The 8798-nt window shown below is 32.0% G+C and overlaps 1 long non-coding RNA gene across 1 annotated transcript in view; it reads right to left on the reverse strand.

Moving 5' to 3' along the window:
* LOC119839696 overlaps window positions 1-8798 on the reverse strand; it is a 210987-nt gene that overhangs the window by 22631 nt on the left and 179558 nt on the right. Inside the window, exon 3 of the long non-coding RNA XR_005288271.1 lies at window positions 4808-4861. This is a non-coding gene — a long non-coding RNA (uncharacterized LOC119839696). The remainder of the gene's footprint in view (window positions 1-4807; window positions 4862-8798) is intronic.

Genomic DNA, 8798 nt, shown 5'->3' on the forward strand with positions numbered 1-8798 from the left:
TAATTAATTGCTCCTATCTTATATATAATCTATCTATAAATATCCACCTCAATTCCCGCCGAAACATTGTAACCGAGATGTAGCCTTGATGAAGGCAGAAACTCAGACCCAAGAAATGCTGATGATGACGTCTACAGGGAAACAAGAGACTTCATTTTTAGATCAGAGGTATAAAGATTCATACAAAGTTTTATGCATTTCAATAATTGAAAATTGGTTTTTGATGCTGCTATGGTGTTTATCAATAGTTAATTTATATTTGCGATCAGTCATTATATATAGCTCATTATGTTCTGAAATAAATTAATTAATAGCAAGAAGGAAATAAAATAAATGCAGCAATAAATTACGAAAGACACACCGAGTAGAATGATAAATATATCAATTCTTAACCTAGACTAGGACGGAGCGGAGCGCTAGAATTTTTTGGACAATTTACTTAGTGCAATGGCATGGTATTGTTTTTAGGACTACTTTCCAGTGTTTGTTTGTGAAGACTACAATCTCGTGTCTGTTCAGTGTTTACATATCGTTTAAAAATCTTATTTTACACCTCATGTCCATGTAAAAAACACATTCCATCTGTCTTCCTTAAGCCTTCAAAAACGATAAATAAACACTAGTCAAGTTCTCGTGTGGAGTTTCACGGCAGAGGACTATTATTGTATCGCTCTACACATAGACCATTATAGTTTGTCGTATGCGATAATTTTGGTATTTCGAAAGGTTGTTTGAAGAGTTGCGTTTCACATAATGTTCTAGAATTAGAAATGTATAGTAAGAGGTAAGATAGAAAATGTCTAGTACTTTCTAAAAATATAACTGGTACGTTTGTGTATTTTGAAATAAACTGTTATCTTAACTCTTTCACATTAGTATATGAATATAAATTGATAGTAAATGTCAAAAATATGCACACTTGATTATTCAATATATAACATAAGTTCTATATTCGTTATTGAACCTAAGGAATCACATTCAGCTTTTCAAGATCTAGGTATTTAAATATATCGTCTGGTTTCAAAATAGTCATCGTCTTACGATAGCAAAAGTCGGCCCGAGGTGACGGCGCGGCTCAAAGCTTCGACAGGCGTCCAGCGCGGCTCATAATTAAGAATGGTGACTGTTGAAAAATGGCTGCCGCCCCCGGCCGGCCGTGAATAATCGCCGTAATTACGATTTGGAATAATTTCCAGCCAGTCATAGCGATGCTATCGGTAGGTGTTGACGAGTGCTCGTTACGCGCACGCAGAACTAGACTTTGGAAATTGCATTTCCTTCGCAGTTGCCTTTCAAATGCCAACTTTTCATTAGATTAATATAATGTGCCGACCATGTTTGATGTTAATGTAAACCTTCGATTTGATTAGAAAACGCTTTCCCATTTGATTTGTATTGAGTATTAACTCGAACACTTAGATTCTAGTGAACTCAACGGATTGTTAATGGTATAAATTTGACTTTTATTTTCATTCGTTGATTCTATATGTAGATTTTTGGAGAAACTAAAGTATAATGGAGCGAATCAAAATAGAAATTGTAAATCCTTTCACTAATTAAAAGTTATCTAAGCGCCGCGGCGCGCGCGGCGTGAGGCGTGTCGAACGTTCTACTTAGACGTGGGCAGATTTAATTAACTGTAAATAGATACTTTTTTCTTGCGTAATTGAGTACTAAGTAAGGACTATCTAATATTATACAGACAATGGCTTTAAACACCCATATAGATAATATCTTATGAGGCAATGCAGTCTCCTATATCAAGTGACTATAGAACTGTGTTAATATTAGATTTGTGTCGTCTGTGTAGGAATATCGGGATTAAAAGTTGCCTATATGTTATTCCAGTTGTCCAGCTATCTACGTACCAAATTTCATTGCAATTGGTTCAGTAGTTTTTTGCGTGAAAGAGCAACAGACACACACACATCCTTTCAACAAACTTTCGCATTTATAATGTAGGAAGGATAGGATGTACCATACAATTATTTTACACCAAACGAAAAGGCTATGATGATATAGACACATCATGATCAAAATACTCCTATCACCGACACTTCTCATTACAATTAATCCTACTAATATTATAATTGCGAAAGATTGTAAGGATGTGTGTGCGTTTGTTGCTCTTTCACGCAAAAACTACTGAACCGATTGCAATGAAATTTGGTACGTAGACAGCTGGGCAGCTGGAATAACATATAGGCAACTTTATATCTGACATTCCTACGAGATATGGACTTACGCGGGTGATACCGCGGGGCGCAGCTAGTATGTTATTAATGCGAAAGTAACTCTGTCTGCCTGTCTACATGTTCTTCACGCCGATACGAACCGATTTCGAATTTTTAATTTGGTAAAAAGATAGTTTGAGACCTGAGAAAGGAAACAGGAGTTTTCATACCGGAAATCCTACGTTAGCGCGGATAAAATCCGGGACTACATTTCCTTTTGAAGTACATAAGACACATTTAGGTATTTTAGCTTAATTCATTTGATAAGATTTGGTTAAAAAAGTAGTATCCTCATCTCCCCTATATTGTTTCGCGTGATCGTCTTAGTCAGGCTATAAATTCTTATATTTGTGCCGACATTTATACATATGTCGCTAGAGATGCGAGAAGAGAGTGTTTATAACTATATTATGAACGATAATTCGTTCGAAAGCCTCAGACAACCTCCTTAGTAATATATTGACAAGATTTCGTTTTATTTTTGAATGTTACCCTTTATGCGAAAAAAAAACAACAAAAAGTATAGGCTACATAAGTCAAAAACAATTTTATTTTTAAACTAGCTTTTGGACCACGGCTTCGCACGCGTTAATTTGGAGTAGTTTAATTGATGTGATTGTACATGTATCCTTCCTCTTGAATCACTCTATCTTTCAAATATAATAAATCAAATTTATCAAAATCCATTGCGTAGTTTTAAAAATTTAAGCATCCATAGGGACAGAGAAAGCGACTTTGTTATTATGTAGTGATATCCTACAAATTATCAATTTTAAGTCTTCAATAATATTTTCACGTTAATCTTATAGCATACTTACTATCTACTTATTAAGAAGCTTACAGACCTTTATCAGAATATCATGTAATAAATAACCTGTGATGAAATAGATTTCAAATGCCCAAGTTAAATAAATTACATCTTTTCTTAATTTCACTAAGGTTCTATTAATAAACCATTGCATAAGGTAAAAAAGTTTCATTGTTGCGAAAAACGTTGGGGAATTATACGAATTTATGGTTGTAAATTTCGCAACTTCTTTAATGAAAATTATTTTTATTTATTATACATATGTTTTACACTGATGAATCATAAATATATGAACTTAAAACTTGTTTACAATAGCTGTCAAATTGCAAACAAAGCTATCAAGATAATTATATATTTATTTACATTATATAGATTGATAATTAATTTTATAGTAAGAATTAACATTTCAACACATACTGGGAGTTATTTTATAAGTATCGGTTTATGTATAATAAGTGTAGAAAAAGAAATGATCTTAAGCATCATCATGTCTAGCATCACTAACACGCTTGAACAATTAAGAAACGTCAAAAATAAAAAGACTTGCAATACAATTTAACAGACTCGTATAATGTATGTTTAATCTCTCAGACTATACACCTTCAGGGTGTGCAAGTCGAAGGTATAAAATCAATACTATAGCTTTATTTATAGCTATAGCTTTTTTTCTTAGCTATAGCTAAGAACATTTACATGATTATTCATTACATATTTATAGGTACATATTCATATAGCTCAGGTTTTCTCATATTTGCCAAGCATAACGAAACACAACATATTTGAGTGGTTACGTTGTCATTAAGCACACAGCCCATGAAATACGTATCTGGTACGCACCTGTATCAATTGTAAACCAGCGTCACGTAGAGGACATATTTGGTCACGTGGTCACTTTTAAAATATTGTATTTTTTTAAATTTGCTATTTTAGATTAAAAAATTTATAGTTTTTTTATTTTATCTATGTATACAAAAATCGTTTAACCGTGTTATTGATAATATTTATGTCTACAACATGAAGCTTTATGTTTTAAAAAGCGTATAGCTAGTTTAAAATAGTATAAATTATTACAACTAACTAATAAGACTCAATTTAAATAAAATTGAAATAGTGCAAAAATAACCCTTCTATAAATAGCTCATTCCCACGCTACTGCTACCAGTAAATTTCCCTTCCAGACATAATACTCTTCTAATAGACAGTTGTCATCTTATGCGAATTAAATGGCATGTAAACTCCTTAACTCGATACATTAAAGTCCAACAATGGCGATTAACAAGCCGTCCATCACGGCAACTAGTTTTAATTTAAAATTCGCCATCTATGATTTGGGGGTATTAACTGGTTTTATTGACCGTTAAAGGTGTTAAACTTACACATATCCCTACTAATATTATAAATGCAAAAGTAACTCTGTCTGTCTGTCTGTCTGTTACGCTTTCATGCCTAAACCACTGAACCGATTTTGATAAAATTTGGTATGAAGATAGAACTGAACTTGGGAAAGGACATAGGATACTTTTTATCGCGAAAAAAGGGTAGAAAGGGTTGAAAGAGGGGATGAAAGTTTGTATGAAAGTTTGTTATTGTCAAACCGATTTTGATGAAACTTGGTATGAAGATGGAGCTAAACGTGGGATAGAACAAACTATACTTTTTAATGCGAAGAAAATACTCCTTACCGTGTCGCGCGATATAAGCGAATTCTACGCGGGCGAAGCCGCGGGCGAAAAGCTAGTGTAGAATATAAGTAGTGATAAATTACCTATTGTACTATTGCAGTTTTGCTGCTTAGTCCACTTTGTCGAATTTCGCGGATCTGAAAAGGAAATAAAACATTGTTAACACTATAAAAGAAGTGAACAGATATGTTAAAAGTTATGATATAGCTAAAAGATATATCGAAAGATTCCTAAGGAAATTTTTAGTTATGAATTTGCGATTCGTTTCTAAAACCTACCTGCACGATAAACTAGGCTTTCAGAAACTATAAATCGTTTGCCTTTACACGACGGGCCCTGAGCATAAGGAATATAAACCGATTAGGATTCTCTCGCAAGTCAAATTTTACTCACTTTTATGAACCTAACAACTAAAAGCTTAAATCTATGATGATTTATAAAATGTTTGATAAAAAACTGTATAATCCGCGCTCTCGTATAATCTGTGATATTTAAAATACATTATCAGTTTTACTTTCTTTTAAAGATCATACTGAATGAAATTGGCTATTGTCTAGTGTCCGTTACTCCCAAAAATCATATAGGCTGAGAGCGAAAGTGTAATTTGCATATAACAATGCAACACCTGTTAGGCCGCGTGTGGGCGCTGTGTCCTCTCACAATAGCTCCTCAAAATAACAGTTGCAGCGGTGTAAATGAACCTTTTTTATTATGATAAGCCGCCAAGGTCACCCTTTGTGCTATCGTGTGTTCGATTATTTGGCCTTGAACTTCACATCACTTTTTATTGGGAGCTATTGTATGGATTGGTCATTTACTAACTCATTGTAGATGTTTCTATTCTTAAAAAACATACTGAGGTAGTGCTTAATGTATGAACCTTTTATACGTTTATTATTTAATATACACCTTATTTAATTTTCATTTCATAAATTCAACAATATTTGTTACTCTCCACTTAAGAATACATGAGTATACTAATAATGCATGAATCATTATTTTATTAAATATAGTAGTTAGTTAGTATAGTAGTAGTTTTTGAATTATTGTAATTTGCCAAACATATCTCAAATATGAACACGCTATTAAAAGGTAAAAGGAAACAATTCCTCCCTTTCTTAGCAACAAGTTAACAAGTTAAAAAGAAGGGCGATATTATCTACAACCTGAACAAACGATTAGCGACTTAAACAAGCATCGTGAGCCATTAGAGCACCACTATCTTCGAATCACCATATAAATTACCACGTGTTATGATATGAATCTACATTTTTCGATTCTCTGCGGATTTACGAGCGAAAACAGTTCTTGTAATAAAAATTTGCATAGCATTGATCGTCCACAATGGGTGTCGGTTGACAAGTGATCAATTGTGCGATTTTCACAAGTGAATGGATTGAAACCGGTTGAACTTGGTCAATGGGGTTATTAAATTACAATATTTCTAGGTAAAAGGGCATGCTTTTGAGACAGTCCACGACCGTTATGTTATTTGGGGTGAAAATTACGTCATAAACTTACTGTACACAGTTCATTTAAATATCTAGATTTTATATTGTATTTTATGTTTTTAGTCAGAGTATGATAAAAAGTTTGCTTACAAACGAATGTCGCCAAAATATTGTCATACAATCCTCAACTGTGTTTGCGAATACCTAAAGGCTTAGAGATACTTGTAGCAGAAGGGATCATATTATATTCCATATTATTTCATATCGTATGCCAATACATATACTTATTCGCTATTTAATTAGTTAATTGTTCTTATTTCTAGAAGAGAGAAAGACACATCCTACACAAGGAAATAATATGATAGGAAAATAATTTCGAAATTTTAAAAACATAATATTTTGTATTAAGGATTTGATAACTATGGTTGAATACGTATACTTCGATCGTTTGTACCAACTATGCAGATTTAAAAAATATCGCATATCCTACTTATATTTTTAAGTTGATTCTACATTTTCGATTGATTATCTATATGAAAGAATTTAATCGTATTTATTCATTAACATCAGACATCTAATATTATCTTCTTTAACAAAAACATTTCTTTGTCGTCAAGCGAGTTCGTTAAATAAAAATTAAATTAAATTAAGCGTGTAAAACGATGTTAAACGAAAAAACTTTGCAAAAGTAAAGTTGAGACAGTTTACCGTTATGTTAACCTAAAATACGTCACGATCTGACTTATTTTTTGGTTCATTCGTTATGAGTCGCTGTTATTTGTTACTATATTTTAAACTTATGCTCGATAACTGCCTGTGCATTATATTGTCGTGGATTTCTAAGTATTAGGAACATCAGTAGTTCAAAGAAATTTTCTTCCAGTTTAAGGATCTATTCTTTGTTTTAGCATGCTTATTTATGACATATTAACATTATAAATGCTCTTTTATTAAGGTCTCTTTTCGAAATTACACCGCTTTTACTTTTAGCAAAAATTCTTGTTTGCAACAATGTAATAATTGAATTCACAATCATAGCCCAAATTTTCTGTAAAAACTATTTTATTATTATTGACTATAGGTAATTATTAAATGTACCACAGCTTTAATTAACTTCATTTCTAAGTCTAATAGTATTCATCATATAGTCAAAACCCGAAAGTTTTCATTATTTTAGCTTATAAAAAAGTTCTAATTATTAAAAACCTATTTCCACTCAACCACCACTATTATTTGTGTTATGATGAACATGTAATATTTTAGAGAGCGTAGGTAGATCAGTGGTCAAGATCTTAAAGGTTTTAAGATTAAGGATTAAATTTAAAACAAGTTAGTTCGTAACTAGATGAGCGTTCATAATTAATAAAAAAAAAAAATAACAAAACTTTTATTTGCCAGAAAACATGATGTACATTATTATTACCTTAAAGATATTACTGAGAAGTGAGCTATATTTAATTTTTATTACACAAAAATTATATTGATTTTTTAATTTAAAATACCACTGTTTAAAATGTCTACAGATAACACCGTGGGGTATCCGGCGTGTCAAAGAATAAAAAATATTGGCAATACATGTCGCCTACTAGCTCAGCTCGCATATTGGATAATTAACCTAAATGTAGTCGACAAAAGGTATGGTTATTATGACATATATATATGTTCAATGGGGTAATAATGTGAGTAAACGTTAAATATTTCATTCATCTATAAAGTGTATAGTCTCATAAGTTACGAATTAAAAGAGTCATATACTTTTTTGTACACGCGCGACATCGCGCTGCGCAGTGAGTAAGACATATCACGACGAAAAGTTACATCATTTGATGTTTAATTTAGTTTCGTGGATGTGATTTCACACTCGATCGGTCGTAAGATCACAAATTATAGTTTTCATTACGAGGGCATTGCAAAATTCATGAGGTAACAAGAGATCGACAAAAACATGTATCGCAAAAATACTTGTATAAAATTGTTATTTCTCTATTACGTTTAATTGAAAAATCAATGCTATATTGAAATAAAAATTCTAAATTGGAATGGAAATATTCATTTCAAAAACTTCCGTGTCAGAATTGTTATAAGACCTTTGCGTAATTCGATTAATTAAACACAAACAGTTGTAAGGTGAGTGTAACAACGTCGTAAGGGTACCAGGGTTGCAAGCTATAAGGGGTGGCAGTTCCCACGGTGTGCAGGAAGGCTGCGGTATCAGAGACTGCAATTAAGCGTTGTGCCTAACGCACACCTAACTGATAGCCTAAGAAACTTCTTTACGTTTTATGTTTGTTTTTAGCGTGTTTTCTTTAAGCATAAGTGTAGAGGAACTCCTCTAACTCCTACTTCTAACTAGAAGCGTATATTTTAAAGAACTATAACATCGTTAATGACGTAAAGCATGACCATAACAATCCATAATGTCTAAATAGTATATTTAACAATTTACTCTGCTTATAAAACATTTCAATAAATAGGTATCTTTTTTATAACTATTAAAAAGACGCTTATGATTTTAATAACATACTTATTTTTTTATTAAATAGTTGCTACTATACCTAGTCTTGCCATAAATATTGTAATAAAGAAAAAAGAAAATTGTTAACTGCAAATAACATTTATTACT

This window comes from Zerene cesonia, chromosome 1 (genome assembly GCF_012273895.1).
Source record: "Zerene cesonia ecotype Mississippi chromosome 1, Zerene_cesonia_1.1, whole genome shotgun sequence".
NCBI classification, from domain to species: Eukaryota; Metazoa; Arthropoda; class Insecta; order Lepidoptera; family Pieridae; genus Zerene; species Zerene cesonia.